Consider the following 17,187-nt stretch of genomic DNA (forward strand, 5'->3'; position numbering starts at 1 on the left):
GCCTTTCAAAGTGCTAGGATTACAGGTGTGAGCCACATGTGGATTTTTCTGTCCCCAGTAAAGGAGCAACATTTGAACTGTGTTTACACTAATCTAGCCAAAAAAAAAACTATTTCCCTCACCAAACCATATAATTAACAATGGGGCTTAACTCTGTAACCACAATCATATCTAGCATTATTTCAGTGAATCAATGAAGCAATAATGGGGCATGTGGCTTTATTAGTTGTCTGTGCCTCTGAAAATTCAATATTTCTGGTTGCTTCACTTGTGTGTGAAGACCCCTAACATGTAGGGACATGCAGTTTTGCTGAGGCTCAGACACAAGTGGCACTGCCCAGCTGGGCATGGTTGAGTAAGTATGGATGAGAGCTGACCACCCAGCTTATCAAAGCGGCTCTGTTTCTCGGCAGGTGGCCTCATAGGCAGAAACCCGTGGGAAACACCTTTTTTGAAAAACCTTGTTTCTTTGTGAAAATCACCTCCCAAAAAAGCCACTTGCTCACACAGGTAATAGAAGTAATGAAAATGTCTGCCCAGGCGTGGTGGCTCACACCTGTAATCCCAATACTTTTGGGGGCTGAGGTGGGTGGATCACGAGGTCAGGAGTTTGAGACCAGCCTGCCCAACATGGTGAAACCCCATCTCTACTAAAAATACAAAAATTAGCTGGGCATGGTGGCGGGCGCCTATAATCCCAGCTACTCAGGAGGCTGAGGCAGGAGAATCGCTTGAACCTGGGAGGCAGAGGTTGCAGTGAGCCAAGATTGTGCCATTGCACTCCAGCCTGGGCAACAAGAGCAAAATTCAGTCTCAAAAAAAAAAAAAAAAAAAAAAAAAAAAAGAAGTCATGAAAATGTGAAGAGATCTAAGAAAGTGAGGAATTGTAAATTGAGGTAAAGACTGGAATTTTTATCTCAATGATAATTCACCTCTATGAATCCAGCATAAATGCAGACATTTCTTAAAAGACTAGAGATATGATTTCAGGAAATGTTTCCAGCCAGCTCAAACATTTCTCACAGAGTAAGATACAAAACTTAAGTGAAAGTAGGAATGGCAGATAACTTGTGGTAAGAAAATACAAACAGGAAGCAGCAGCCTCTCGAAGTAAATATTACTGAATCCGGCCTAGAAGACCTGGGGAAGTATTTATGTATCATCTAATTGGAAGATTTACAAAGCTCTCTGGTGTCTTTGGTAGAGGTCAAGAAAGGGTCGGCTCTCCTTCCTGCAAGCAGGCCAGTGGGATCACTGCACAGCAGCCTCCTTCTCCTTTCAGGATCCCTCATCTAACCCCACACCAGTGGATTTTAGGGGTTGAAAGATTCTGGGTCGGGCACGGTGGCTGATGTCTGTAAGCCCAGCACTTTAGGAGGCTGAGGCAGGAGGATTACTTGAGCCCAGGAGTTCAAGATCAGCCTGGGCAACATGGCAAGACCTCGTCTCTATAAAAATTTTTTTTAAAAATTAGCCAGGCATGGTGGTGTGAGCCTGTGGCCCCAATTACTCAGGAGGCTGAGGTGGGAGGATTGCTTGAACCTGGGAGGATGAGGCTGCAGTAAGCCAAGATTGCACCACTACACTCCAGCCTGGGTGACAGAGTGAGACCCTCTCTAAAAAATAAATAAAAACTCTGGGGCTGGGCACAGTGGCTCATGCCTGAAATCCCAACACCTTGGGAGGCCAAGATGGGTAGCTCATGATGTCAGGAGTTCGAGACCAGCCTGGCCAACATGGTGAAACCCCATCTCTACTAAAAATGCAAAAATTAGCTGGGCATGGTGGTACTTGCCTGTAATCCCAGCTACTCAGGAGGCTGAGGCAGGAGAATCGCTTGAATCCAGGAGGCAAAGATAGTTATAGTCAGCTGAGATAACACCATTGCACTTCAGCCTGGGTGACAGAGCGAGACTCCGTCTCAAAAAATAAATAAATAAATAAATAAATAAATAAAGGCTCTGAACTCCCCAGAACAAGGTTGTCTTGTGGGTAAGATGAGATGTGGGGGTGGGGTTGGTAAAAGCAGTCAGCATGCCAAGCATAGAGCCCCTCTCCAACAGAGAAGTCTTCAGACTCATCTTCCAAGACCTCATCCTCTCTCTACATAGATATTATCTAGTGCTGCATGCATATCCTCCCCTCCATTCCTACTTGATTTATTACTTTACTCTTGTTTCATGATATCCAGACTTATATCTTTTCTTGTAACTATCAAAGTCCCTTTGGATATAAGTTTGGTGTACATAAATAACAATAGTGGTTACCAAGTATTGACTGTAATATATCAAACAATGTATATACATTGTCTTTTATCTTCACAATGCTTGGAAATAGAATTTACAAGAAACAGAGGCACAGCAAAGGGAGGCAACTCATTCACCTTCTCACAGCTAGTAAGTGGTGGACTCAGGGTTCAAACCCAAGTAGGAAGGAATCTATGTCGGACTCGTTCTGTTAGTAAGTTGTCTCTAATGGTGTGTATCTCATTCATATTCCTTTCTCACCTACTACCAGTTAGGCAGTTTTACAAAAGCTGTTCCCTAAGCTGAGCTAAAGGAAGGTTAACTACAAACACACATGTGTGCACACACACACATACAGCCTTTATTCAGCTAGATTACTTCATCCTTTCAACCAAAGGAATTGGTGCCTCTTCCATGCCAGACACTGGCATGGTAAACATGTCAGCCATGGTCCCTGATTTTCTGGAGCTTTTATTTTCTCTCCTGCTAATCCCCAGGTATGTCTTAAACGATACCTTCTTTAGTAGGCATTCCTTGTCACCCCAGACTAAATTAACTGACCTCATTATACACCACCATGCTTTTCTTTCATAACACCCAACACCCTGTAATTACTTGTTCAATGTCTTTCTTCTTGGGCTAGGCTCGATGGCTCATGCCTATAATCCCTGCACTTTGGGAGGCCGAGGTGGGTGGATCACCTGAGGTCACGAGTTCGAGACCAGCCTGGCCAACATGGTGAAACCCCCGTCTCTACTAAAAATACAAAAAATTAGCCAGGATTGGTGGCAGGCTCCTGTAATTCCAGCTACTCAAGAGGCCTGAGGCAAGATAATTGCTTGAACTTGGGAGATAGAGGTTGCAGTGAGTCAAGATCATGCCACTGCACTCCAGCCTGGGCAACAAGAGCAAAACTCCATCTCAAAAAAAAAAAAAAGTCTTCTCATTGTCCTGTGACCTCCATGGGGATGAGACAGGCTGTCCTGTTTGCTGCTATAGCCAGTGTCTTGTGAAGCACCTGGCACCTAAGAGAAAATTAATAAATGTTTGTTGAATGAATGGATGTGAACAAGCAGCAGGAACAGACTTTCTCAAAGGTTAAGGAAGATGGTGCAGGATTGGTGACTAACCCATATTTAGCTGATATCAGTTTCTGTGCCACAAAGTTCTAACCTCTGCTTGATAGGAACCAGCAGCCTCTGAGTTTAAGCCTCCCTCCATTGCACGCACATTCCAGTGTCTGCCTTGCTAATGAGCTCTGCCAGGCTCAGCCCAGGAGCTGTACCAGCGAGAGGCAGCCTGCCCTGTGGAAGGGAAGGGACTAATTAATCCTAAATGTCACATCGGTCTCATAGCTCTTGCCCTTTGCACGCACACGCAATATGGGTATCTCTTTAATCACAATCTCTAGCCCGGATTGAACCTCAAGAGAGCCAACAATACCTGGAACAAATGACCACATCCCCGCTCCACCCCTCACTGTGTTGAGGTTACCTGGAGACAGCGGCTTTCCCACTGTACTCTGTAGGAGGAGGTCACACACCTGGGAATAAGAGTGGTCTCTGAAAGAGATGGTCATTCAGGTATTAGGCAGGCATAGGTGAGGTGGGTCATCAGATAGGGACCTGGAACTCAGCAGAGAGCCTTTCACAGGAGGGGTGGGAACCTCCGTGCACCTCTAACCTTCTCTGTTCAGACTCAGAGAGTCGCCATGGGAGGGAACCGGGAAGGGGCAACTCCTGCAGTTGCCTTCGATGACTCAGATTCTGGTTACCTGCTGCTCAATCCTTCACTTTCTCGTTTCTTAGCTCTTGGCCTTTAGGGAAGTCATGTTTTAACAAGACTGTTCCAGGTGTCTGCAGTGCTGATGGCCTCAGCTGTACTTGTTCATAGACAGAAAGGGACAGAAAATCCTCTGGGGACATGGCAGGGCTACAACGTCCAGCTTCTGCTCCCCAGGGAGATGCTGATGCTCCCATCGCAAAAGATGTACCACTTATTTTGTTACAGGAGGCTGCTGTTTCTTTGCAGCACCTTTTTGGTTGTTTTTGAGATGGGATCTCATTCTGTTGCCCAGGCTGGAGTACAGTGGCATGATCATGGCTCACTGCAGCCTCAAAACCCTGGGGCAGTCCTCCCACCTCAGCCTCCCAAGTAGCTGGGACTACAGGTGCTTGCCAACACACCTGGCTAATTTTTGTATTTTTTGTAGAGATGGGGGTACACCATGTGGCCCAGGCTGGTCTCAAACTCCTAGGCTCAAGTAATCTGCCTGCCTCAGCCTCCCACAGTGCTGGGATTACAGGCATGGGCCACCGAGCTCAGCCTTTTGGCAGCATCTACACAAGCTGCGGAAGGCCTCAGATTCCAGGCCTCAGATGGAGTGCACCAAGGTGGCATGAGACTCAGCTCTGCAGATGTTTTCCCTGGGCCTTAGAGTTGTTCCGCTCTTCACAGACCCCAGCCTGGGCCAGATGGCATAAGCCCATCTCTACAAAAAAATACAAAAATTAACCAGGTGTGTTGGTGAGCACCTGTAGTCCCAGCTACTTGGGAGGCTGAGGTGGGAGGATTGCTTCTGTCTTGGGAGTCTAGGGACCTTGCCAGAGGAAGATCACCACCTGACAGGCAAAGGGATTCCTACCATAACCCCAAGGTCAGGAATCTGGTCCACAAACTGCTTTTCATCCCAAGACCTCAGGCTCAAAGTCAAAGTTCCCCTCTTCTGTGTTGTGCAGCACCACCCCCACCACTCTGCCACCAATCCAGGGCACTCTTCTAGTTTCTTCATGAATTAGACCTCCCTTTTTCTGATCTGAAAGAAAAGGACCCTAATAACAAGCCAGAACTCCTCCCAGCAAAGTCTCTGGGATTAAGAACATTGGTACTTACTTTGTTCATGTGTGAATAATCAATATTCTCCAGCCTCTTTTCTGTCTCCTTTGTGCACACACTTTCTCACTTTCCAATAGATAACATCTATCTTCCCTCAGTCTGCAGCTGAAACTCTGTGACCGCTGGGTACAGGCCCTGTTCTCTTCCACTCTCACTCTGGGGCCCAAGATTAGTGCTCTGGGGCAGGCGCCGTGGCTCACACCTGTAATCCTAGCACTCTGGGAGGCTGAGTCTGGTGGATCACTTGAGGCCAGGAGTTCGAGACCAGCCTGGCCAACATTGTGAAACCCTGTCTCTACTAAAAATACGAAAATTGCCAGGCAAGGTGGCACATGCCTGTAATCCCAGCTACTCGGGCAGAATAATTGCTTAAACCTGGGAGGCAGAGGTTGCAGTGAGCCAAGATCATGCCACTGCACTCCATCCAGCCTGGGCAACAGAGCAAGACTCTGTCTCAAAAAAAAAAAAAAAAATGCTGGGTATGGTGGCTCACACCTGTAATCCCAACACTTTGGGAGGCCGAGGAGGGTGGATTACCTGAGGCCAGGAGTTCGAGACCAGCCTGGCCAATATGGTGAAACCCCGTCTCCACTAAAAATACAAAAATTAACTGGGCTCAGTGGCAGATGTCTGTAATCCCAGCTACTCAGGAGGCTGAGGCAGGAGAATCGCTTGAACCTGAGCAGCAAAGGTTGCAGTGAGCCGAGATGGCACCACTACACTCCAGTCTGGGTGACAAAGTGAGACTCTGTCTCAAAAAAAAAAGAAAAGACAGTGATGTGCTAGTAAACCAGCTTGTGGGGGAGATAGGGATCCCCGGTTGTAGCAGTTATCAGTTTCCATGGTGTAGACACTTCCTCCCATGACCAATTTCCAACCACTAACAGTTTAACTACCAGCTTGCAAATTTCCTGAATATTTAACACTCTCACTAGCAGGTCTGAGCTGGCTCCAGCACTCCACTGGTTCAGGGGAATCACTGGAGCTTCCCTGGGACCCAGGATGTCTCTACAAAATGAGTAACAGATCACATGGAAGTGAAGGGAGACAGGGTACCTCACACGTCATTTCTGCCCGCTGGTTCCCCTGGCTCAGGGTACTGGAAAGAGTAAGGACTTTAAAAAAGCTCTAGATTCAAGTCCTTGTGGGACTGCGAGTTTCAGCATCTAACTCTGCAAAATAGGGTTGATAAAACCAACCCACAGGATTACTTTGAAGATAAAATTAGATACCTAGATTAAATGCCTAACAAATACACGGAGCAAGCTCTCGATATACATTGTCTTTTGCCCCCACCCTCTCCTAATTTTCTTGTAGTTCAAAGAATTCTTTTTCAAAGGACCCAGTAGGAGAAGCCCAGATGCAACGCTGTCAAAGAGGGGACAGGTGAGTCTGCCCAATCCACCCCTCTGTGAGCTTTAACTTTGGACCCCTGCAAGGTCTTTTCTGCTTCAAGACTCTCCTTTGTCCTCATTCCAAGAGGTGAGTTCATCAAAGTTTTCTGGGGTTCATGCCATCTGGCTTCATTCTCCTCTGATATGGCAAGCTGCACCCAGAACCAGAAACCACACTCCAAAAAGGGAGCAGCATGTCAGGGCCACAGCAAGCGCGTGGGATGCCCCAAGGCTGCCCTTTGTACAGGGCAGAGCACATAAAGCTTTCCGCATGCCCCAAATGCCTCCCACATCAAACCAGGTCCCTTAATCAACGGTTACACAGAACACTCATGGGGATTTATGGTACAATTTTGCAGCAGGAGGTTGTGGTCAGAGATTTAGAAGAACTTTCCAACTATAAAACCACCCTAGAAGGAAGTGGAATCTTTGACTCTGTGGCTGGAGTGGGGGAGGAGTCAGAAGCAGAAGGGACACGAGGCTCCCTAGATTTGAGTTTTGCCGCTCACAAACAATGAAACGACTGGGATCATACAACAGAGACAGCAAATGAAACTTCGGAGACATGTGGTTTCTTTTTATTTTTATATTTTTATTTTATTTTATTTATTATTATTATTATTATTATTATTATTATTTAGATGGAGTCTAACTCTTTTGCCCAGGCTGGAGTGAAGTGGCATGATCTCGGCTCACTGCAACCTCTGCCCCCGGGTTCAAGCGATTCCCTGCCTCAGTCTCCCGAGTAGCTGGGATTACAGGTGCTTGCCACCATGCCCAGCTAATTTTTGTATTTTTAGTAGAGACAGGGTTTCACCATGTGGCCAGGCTGGTCTTGAACTCCTGCCGTCAGGTGATCCACCCACCTCAGCCTCCCAAAGTGCTGGGATTACAGGCATGAGCCTCCACCCCCGGCCTGAGAAATATGTTTTCTTGTGGCAAAGAGCTTTTGGTAACTCAGGAAAGTTTCAGAAACTTTGAAGTATTATACAAAAACTCTTAATTAGAATTAGATGAGAAGGCCGGGGACAGTAGCTCATGCCTATAATCCCAATGCTTTGAGAGGCTGAGGCAGGCGGATCATGAGGCCAAGAGATCAAGACCATCCTGGCCAACGTGGTGAAAACCTGTCTCTACTAGAAGTACAAAAGTTAGCTGGGCGTGGTGGTGCGTGCCTGTAGTCCCAGCTACTCAGGAGGCTGAGGCAGGAGAATCACTTGAACCCGGGAGGTGGAGGTTGCAGTGAGCCAAGATCGCGCCACTGCACTCCAGCCTGGCGACGAGCCTCCATCTCAAAAAAAAAAAAGAATTAGATGAGAAGATCTGGGTTTGAACCATATCTGGCCACTTTGCAACTCACTGACCCATGCAAGTTATTTAACCACGCTGAGTCTCGGTCACTCGTGTTCATTCACTCAGGCTATATTTATTGAGCATCTTGCATGTGTCTTGCATGGGGCTAAGAGAATCCTGGGAAGATGATGGTGAGCAAAACCAGGCACAGTCCTTTTTCTTTTCTTTCCTTTTCTTTTTTTGGTAGAGACGGGGTCTCACTCTAATGCCCAGGCTGGTCTCGAACTCCAGGGCTCAAGTGATCCTCCCACCTTGGCCTCCCAAAGTACTGGAATTACAGGCATAAGCAACCTTGCCAAGCCCACAGTCCTTTACTTACGAAGCTGAAAATTTATTCATTGTGACAAAACATACTAATGCTAAGACCACTGGATATGCACATGCAAAAGAATGAAGTTGGACCCCTATCTCATATCATAGACAAAAATTTAATCAAAATGGATCAAAGACCTACATGTAAGAGATAAAACTATTAAATTCTTAGAAGAAAACACAGATGTAAATCTTTGTGACCATAGACTAGGCAGCGGTTTCTTAGCTATGACACAGTGCACAAGCAGGAAAAAAAAATAGATAAATCGGACTTCAAAAATTTAAACTTTTGTGCTTCAAAGGACATTAAGAAAATAGGTTGAGCATGGTGGCCCATGCCTGTAGCCCTAGCACTTTGAGAGGCCAAGCCAGAAGGATTGCTTGAGCCCAGGAGTTCGAGATCAGCCTAGGCAACAAAGCGAGACCCCGTCGCTATTTAAAAGAAAGAAAGAGAGAGAGAGAGGAAGGAAGGAAGGAAGGAAGGAAGGAAGGAAGGAAGGAAGGAAGGAAGGAAGGAAGGAAGGAAGGGAGGGAGGGAGGGAGGGAGGGAGGGAGGGAGGGAGGGAGGGAGGGAGGGAGGGAGGGAGGGAAAGAAAGAAAGAAAGAAAGAAAGAAAGAAAGAAAGAAAGAAAGAAAGAAAGAAAGAAAGAAAGAAAGAAAGAAAGAGAAAGAAAGAGAAAGAAAGAGAAAGAAAGAGAAAGAAAGAGAAAAGAAAGGAAGGAAGGAAGGAAGGAAGGAAGGAAGGAAGGAAGGAAGGAAGGAAGGAAGGAAGGAAGGGAAAGAAAGGGAAAGAAAGAAAGAAGGAAAGTAAAGAAGACCCATAGAATGGGATAAAATATTTGTAAATTATGAATCAGTTAAGAGACGTATATTTAGAATTTATAACAAACTGTTACAACTCAATAATAAAAAGACAACCCAACTTAAAAATAGGCAAAGGATCTGAATAAACATTTCTCCAAAGGTATACAAATGACCAATAAGCACATGAGAAGATGTTCAGGCAGGGCCCAGTGACTCACGCTTGTAATCCCAGTACTTTGGGAGGCTGAGGTGGGCGGATCAGTTGAGGTCAGGAGTTTGAGACCATCCTGGCCAACCTGCTGAAACCTCATCTCTAGTAAAAATATAAAAAATTAGCCAGGAGTGGTGGTGCACACCTGTAATCCCAGCTACTCAGGAGGCTGAGGCAGGAGAATCGCTTGAACCCAGGAGGCAGAGGTTGCAGTGAGCTGAGATCACACCATTGCATTCCAGCCTGGGCAACAGAGTGAGACTCTGTCTCAAAAGAAAAAAAAAAAGATATTCAACATCATTAACCACCAAGAAAATGATAAATCTAAACCACCATGAAATACCACTTTATACCCACTAAGACGACTAGAATCAAAAAGACAGACTGGAGAAACTGGAACCTTCATACACTGCTGGTGAGAATGTCAAATGGCTCAGCAACATTGGAAAGCAGTTCTCAAAAGTGGAACATAAAGTTACCATATGACCTCGAAATTCCACTCCTAAGTGTATACCAAAGAGAAAACGGATGTCCATACAAAATCTTATACAGGAATGTTCACACTAGCATTATTCACAATAGCTAAAATTTGGAAACAGTATAAATGTCTATCAACTGATGAATGTATAAATAAAATATGGTATATCCACACAATGAAATAGTATTCAACAATAAAAAGAAAGTACTAATTCATGCTATAACATTGAAAACACTATGCTAAGTGAAAGAAGCCAGACATAAAATGCCACATATTGTATGATTGTTTATATGAAATGTCCAGAATAGGCAAATCTATAGAGACAAAAAGTAGATTGGTGGTTGCCTAAGGCCAGGAAGGGGAAAGATTGGGGGTAAAACCGGAAATGACTGCTAATGAGCATGGGATGTCTTTTGAGTGATGAAAATGTTCTAAAATTGTGGTGATGGTTGCACAACTCTGTGAATATACTAAAAACCATTTCGGCCAGGCGCAGTGGCTCACGCCTGTAATCCCTGCTACTCGGGAGGCTGAGCGGGAGTATCACTTGAACCAGGGCGGCAGAGGTAGCATCGAGCCAAGATCAAGCCACGGCACTCCAACCTGGGCAACAGAGTGAGACTCTGTCTCAAAACAAACAAACAAACAAACAAAAACCATTTCATTGTACATTTTTAAAGGGTGAATTTTTTTTTTTTGAGATGGCATCTCACTCTGTACCCCAGGCTGGAGTGCAGTGGCATGATCTCAGCTCACTGCACTGCAACCTCCGCCTCTTAAAAGGTGAATTATATAGTATGTGAATTGTGTCTCAATATAACTGTTATTAAAAATAACAGCATAACTCGAGCAGATATTTGTATACCCACATTCACAACAGCATCATTCACAATAGCCAAAAGGTGGAAGCCATCCAAGTGTCCATCAATAGATGAATGAATAAGCAAAATGTGGCCAGGCGTGGTAGCTCACACCTGAATTCCCAGCACTTTGGGAGGCTGAGGTGGGAGGACTGCTTGAGCTTAGGAGTTCGAGACAAGCCTTGGCAACTTGGTGAGACCTCATCTCTACCAAAAATACAAAAATTAGCCAGGCATGGTGGTGCATACCTGTAGTCCCAGCTACTCAGGGTGCTAAGGTGGTAAGAGGATAGCTTGAGCCAGGGAGACTGAGGCTGCAGTGGGCTGAGATCGCACCACTGCATTCCAGCCTGGGCAACAGAGGGAAACTCTGTCTCCACCAAAAAAAAAGTGGTATATACGTATATGCATATAATGGAGTACTTTTTAAAAAAGAAAATTCTGATATGTGCTACAATGTGGATAAACCTTGAAGACATCATGCTAAGTGAAATAAAAGTCAATCACGGCAGGGCATGGTGCCTCATGCATGTAATCCCAGCACTTTGGGAGGCCAAGGCCGGTGGATCCCTTGAGGTCAGGAGTTCGAGACCAGCCTGACCAACATGGAGAAATCCCATCTCTACTAAAAATACAAAAAATTTGCCAGCTGTGGTGGTGCATACCTGTAATCCCAGCTACTCAGGAGGCTGAGGCAGGAGAATCGCTTGAACTTGAACCTGGGAGGTGGAGGTTGTGGTGAGCCAAGATCACATCATTGCACTCCAGCCTGGGAAACAAGAGCAAAACTCCATCTCAAAAAAAAAAAAGGCAATCACCAGAGGAAAAATATTTTATGATTCCACCTTTTTTTTTTTTTTTTTTTGGAGACAGAGTTTTGCTCTGTTACCCAGGCTGGAGTGATCTCAGCTCACTGCAATCTCGCCTCCTGGGTTCAAGTGATTCTCCTGCCTCAGCTTCTCAAGTAGCTGGGATTACAGGTGCCCACCACCATGCCCGGCTAATTTTTGTATTTTAAGTAGAGATGGGGTTTTGCAGTGTTGGCCAGGCTGGTCTTGAATTCTGACCTCAGGTGATACACCCGCCTCGGCCTCCCAGAGTGCTGGGATTATAGTCGTGAGCCACTGTGCCCAGCCGATTCTACTTTTTTTAAGACAGAGTCTTGCTGGAGTGCAGTGGCATGAGCTCGGCTCACTGCAACTTCTGCCTCCTGAGTTCAAGCGATTCTTGTGCCTCAGCCTCTTGAGTAGCTGGAATTACAGGCACATGGCACCATGCCCAGCTAATTTTTGAATTTTTAGTAAAGACAGGGTTTTGCCATGTTGGACAGGCTGGTCTCGAACTCCTGACCTCGAGTGATCCACCTGACTTGGTCTCCCAAAGTCCTGGGATTACAGGCATGAGCCACCACGCCCAGCCTATTACTCCATTTATAAAAGGCACCTACATCCTGGCCAACATGGTGAAACCCCATCTCTACTAAAAATACTAAAGTTAGCTGGGCATGGTGGCGCGTGCCTGTAATCCCAGCTACTTGGGAGGCTGGGTCAGGAGAATCGCTAGAAGCCAGGAGGCGGAGGTTGCAGTGAACCGGGATCATGCCACGGCACTCCAGGTTGGCAACAGAGCAAGACTCCATCTCAAAAAAGTAAATAAATAAAAAATAAAATAAAAGACATATAAAGTGGTTACATTCTAAAGAAAGTAGAATGGTGGTTGCCAGGGCTAAGGAAAGCGGGGAATGGGAAGGTATTGTTTACTGGGTGGAGTTTCAGTAGGGGAAGATGAAAAAGTTCTGAATGTGGCTGATGGTGATGGTTGCAAAATAATATGGATATACTTAATGCCACTGAACTGTATGTTTAAAAATGGTTAAAATGCTAAATTTATGTCTATTTTACTACAATTTTCAAAATAAAGGCATAATAATAGCTCTTACCTCATGGGGTGATTGTGAGGATGAAGAAGATTAATATTGGCTGAAGGGATGGCTAAAACAAGTAACAACTTTTATGAGCCTGGCCTGGAGAGCGGGGTTGGGAATGAGACAGGGAGTGATGGAGGGACAATTTAACTTTCTACCTTAACACATTTACCTACTGTTTAGGTTTGCCCCCAACTGTTATATAACTCAGCAAGCTATAGACATGGCAGGGGGCTGCTTATATTCTCAAGTTATTGATTTGTTCAAGTCTCAGTGTCCACAGAAAAGTGCATGAGTTTTGGGATCCATATTCTATCCTTGGCCAGTATCTGACCTTCTGTGTTTGTATCTTTATGTGTATCTTTCCCCAGATTTCTTTAGCTTTGCTTACGTTACTCTTCATCTACCTCCAATTGACTAGAGTCTTAGTCACAAAGATCTTCAACATCCCTGTCTGATCACTAGATCCTCCCCTCTCATCTGAGAAAGGCCCCAGCCTCAGATAGAAGGGCTCCCGGTCTCTCTGACCCAGTGTCCCCTGGATGCCTCTTCCCCATTTTTACCTGACTTCATACAGTAAAATCTTCCCTGAGAGCTGACTTTTCAGTTCCTCACTTTGCAAAATTGCGAGACCCACTCACCCAGGAGGCCGGAGATGGCTCAGAGCCCAGACAGCCGGAAGTCTGTTTCCTGGGCCGGGGAATGCTGGCAGAAATCCAGATAGCTGACGTCACCTGGTCCAGATGGCGGAAGCCATTGCCCAACCATAAGAAATCGATGCCAACAACACATTTCTCTATGGCTGTCTCCCTCAATCCAGAAAAGCATTTTCTTAGAGAGGAGGCAGCTGAGTAGTAGTGGAAAGTGGCCTGGCCTTCGAATCATGTGATGTGTTGGGTATGAGGCTGGCCGCAGCATCAGCTGACAAATAACGTGAGAGCGGAGCCCTGGACTCCAAGTCAGAAAACGTAAGTCTGAGTAGGAGCACAGCTACCTAACTTCTGACCTTTGACAAATCACTGGATTTCCTTCAACTGGCTTTTTAAAAGCTATGAATAATAATACTTCACAGAAGCTATTATTGCAAGGCTGGAATGAGGTCATCTGTATAAAAGATTTCATAAGCTTGAAGCAGGATGCCAATGCAAAATTCTGCCTCTGTGAGAGGCTTCCTGGGAGAAGCGGATCCCGGGGGGGCAGAATGGAGAGTGATTCCAGGCTGTTCCCAGAGCCAGGCAGCTGGCACTGTGTGAAAGTGGGCTTGCCGCTGCCTAGCTCTGCAACTGGGATGCATAACATAGCCTTTCTGTGTCCGGTTACTCAGTCAAAATAAGGATAAGAATGCCCATGTCTGACCGGGTGTGGTGGCTCACGCCTGTAATCCCAGGACTTTAGGAGGCCGAGGCAGGTGGATCACGAGGTCAAGAGATCGAGACCATCCTGGCCAACATGGTGAAAACCCGCCTCTACTAAAAATACAAAAATTAGTTGGGTGTGGTGGCACATGCCTGTAGTACCAGTTACTCAGGACGCTGAGGCAGAAGAATCGCTTGAACCCATAAGGTGGAGGTTGCAGTGAGCCAAGATCGCGCCTCTGCACTCCAGCCTGGGGACAGAGCAAGACTCCGTCTAGAAAAAAAAAAAAAAAAAAAAGAATACTCATGTCACAGGGTGGTCTTGGGGTATAGAGGGGCAGTGAGTGAGTTACTCCACATAGGGCACATAGCACAATGCCCAGCATGTGACAGCACTCACTGTGGAGTAATAATGTAAAAAAAAGAATCAGGCTGGTGGGACCAGGGGAAAGCAAAGAAATGAGGTAAATGGCCCAAGATATATGGCCCTCTTGCTCAGATAATGTACATAACTCACAAACTTCTGCTTGCCATCAAACACCTCAATTTATCAAACATCCTGGCTGACAAAAAAAAAAAAATGCAAGTTACCTCCCTGCTACCCTGGCATAATCAGTACTGCACATAACACTCTACAGCCTAAGAGCCATCCTACAAAATCCCCAACAAGCCTTTGTTTCCTTGCAGTCAGCTTCTCTTCTGCTGGCCTGCCCGTTGCTCTCCTGCCCATTGCTCTCCTGTTTTTCTACTTTCTCTAATAAATCTGCCTTTCTCTACCTACAACTGTCTTGGTAAATTATCTTACCCCTGAGCCGCCAGCCCAGATAGCTGTTGCTCCCCTGAAACATTTTGGTGGCCCACACAGGGAACTCTCCCTCTCCATACAGGGACTCTCTCTCCTTTCCCTTTCCCAACTCGGGACCCTCAAAGGACAGCATCTAAGCACAAAGACAATTGCAGGTCTCTGGCCAGAGCTACACTCCAGTGAGACTGAAAGGTGTCTGTCCATGTGGAAGCATCTGATCACCATCGCCCAGTTTGGGTGAGTGACCTGAGGTTTTTTGATTTTTTCAGTCTTTCACAATCAGCTTCTAGTATCTCTCTGGCAATTGAAGGTAACTGGCCAGGGCCACTCTCCAGTGTTCCCTGAAGGCCCAGAGTGAACAGGGCTAGCTGCCCTGCCCAGAAGGGAGAAAAGCTGTTTCCTGTCTTCTCTGATTGCAAGTCCCTCATCCCTACGTGTGACGCAATTGACAGCAGGAGCTGGTTTGGGGCAAACTCACACACGTTTTAGATAACGCAAACCCTCTTTTTCTCACCCTAAATTCACCTATGGAGTCAGCCAGCCATCCTGTTCTGGGTCTTGCTAAATCAGGTGATGTCAGACAGCCTCAGAACGGTGAGTCTTCTCTTACCCATCCCATCTCCTGGGCCAACACCAGGTAGAGATCTTCCTTTACCCTTCTTTTTCCTCCTACCTGGGCTGATCACCCAGCGTAAGTGAGTGCCTGGACTGGCCATCCAGCACGAGGCCCCTGAGCGGCCAGGAGGTCTCTTCTAATAGGTGGGATGCCCACTTTGGAAAGTGCACCCAAGTCCCTCTGTGGATGTAAGTGGAACGCTTTGTTCATCTCAGTGAGATGCGCCCCCAGAAACGTACAGTTCATGTCCCTGATTGACATTGCCCCTGAGCGGAGTGCTTTCCAGTCCCACCATGGAACAAACCCCATCCATTCCTGCAAACTCACCTCTAGGCTGTAAAGAATTGGGACAAATTCTACCCCCAAACTCTCAAAAACAAACATCTAACTTTCTTGTATAATACAGCATGGCCCCCACGCAGAAAATTATCAAATTAGCCTCCTCAGTCATTACAACCAAGAACAAAATAAGGCGGACAAGACTAAGAAAAAAACAAACATGGAGACAAAAGGCAGGCTCAACTGTTGGCTGCTTTACAAGCCCCAGCTCCTACTCAGATAACAGAACTCACAAACTGCCTGCTTACCATCAAACACTTCAACTTTCCAGACATGCCAGCTGACGAAAAAAATGCAAGTTACCTCCCTGCTACCCTGGCGTTACCAGTGCTGTACATAACACTCTGCAGCCTAAGAGCCATCCTATAAAATCCCCAAAAAGCCGTTGTTTCCTTGCAGTCAGCTCCTTTCTTACAGGCCTCCCTGACTACATGTTTTCCTAATTACTGTAATAAATCTGCCTTTCTCTACCTACAACTGCCTGGGTAAACATTTTTTTTTTTTTTTTTTTTTTTTTTTGAGACGGAGTCTCCTCTGTTGCCCAGGCTGGAGTGCAGTGGTGCGATCTCGTCTCACTGCAACCTCCACCTCCCAGGTTCAAGCAATTCTCCTGCCTCAGCCTCCTGAGTAGCTGAGATTAGATTACAGGCACCCGCCACTGCGCCCGGCTAACTTTTGTATTTTTAGTAGAGACAGAGTTTTACCATGTTGGCCAGGCTGGTCTCAAACTCCTGACCTTAGGTGATCTGCCCGCCTCAGCCTCCCAAAGTGCTGGGATTACGGGTGTGAGCCACGGCGCCCTGCCGGTAAATTCTTTTACCCTGACGCCACCAGCGCAGATAGCCATCACTCCCCCGAGACGCTTATGAAGCAGCGGCTAGGATGATTCTTCCAGAGGCCATCCTGTCCACTTGCAGGCCCTGGGCTGGGTGGGTGTTCAGCCAAATCCCCAGAGACCTCATGCAAAGAAATGCTGCCCCAACCCACTGTCCACGCTGCAGGCAGAGCAATTTAGCTAAAAATCTGACCATGTCACTTCCCCGCTTAACAGCCCAAATATCCCCTAGCCCATCCACCAAAAGAACAACATCTTAACATCTGAGTCTCTGTGATAGGACCCTGAATCCCTCTCCAGCCTCATCTCCTGCTGCCCACAGCCTCTCATCAAGACTCTAGCAACCCCAAACTACCTGCAGCTTCTCACCTCTGCTACCTGGCTCCTTTTGCACCTCTGCCCAATGTGGTCCCTCTTTCTCCTCACAAACCCTGCCATTGCTAACTCCTAGTTATCCTTCAAGACACTCAGCCTCAAATTATCCAGAAAGCCCCTTTGCAGGGCCTGCTTCCCCTTCTCCTCCCTTAATTCCTCCTGGTACTTCCAACACTGCACAAGCCAGATTGAATCCCAACTGTTCATGTGTCTGTTTCACACCAGTCTAGGGGCTTCTTGAAGGCAGATGCCAGCACTAGGTCTTGCTTGCCTCTATAAACCCAGCCCAAGCACAATGTCAGGCACAGAGTAGGTGCTCAGTAAACTGGGTGGAAAGACTGATAAATGCACACCCAGAAGCTCTATTTGCCAAAGTTTGTTTGTT

At 46.4% G+C, this 17,187-nt stretch overlaps 1 protein-coding gene across 1 annotated transcript in view; it reads right to left on the reverse strand.

The window, feature by feature from the left end:
* The window catches only part of DDR1 (discoidin domain receptor tyrosine kinase 1), a 112,454-nt gene extending 99,094 nt beyond the window's left edge, over positions 1-13,360 (reverse strand). The window contains exon 1 of the mRNA XM_077998830.1: positions 13,119-13,360. The gene's annotated coding sequence lies outside the window, so the exon portion shown is untranslated. The remainder of the gene's footprint in view (positions 1-13,118) is intronic.
* Between the last annotated feature and the right edge of the window lie 3,827 nt (positions 13,361-17,187).

Source organism: Macaca mulatta, chromosome 4 (genome assembly GCF_049350105.2).
Source record: "Macaca mulatta isolate MMU2019108-1 chromosome 4, T2T-MMU8v2.0, whole genome shotgun sequence".
Taxonomy (NCBI): Eukaryota; Metazoa; Chordata; class Mammalia; order Primates; family Cercopithecidae; genus Macaca; species Macaca mulatta.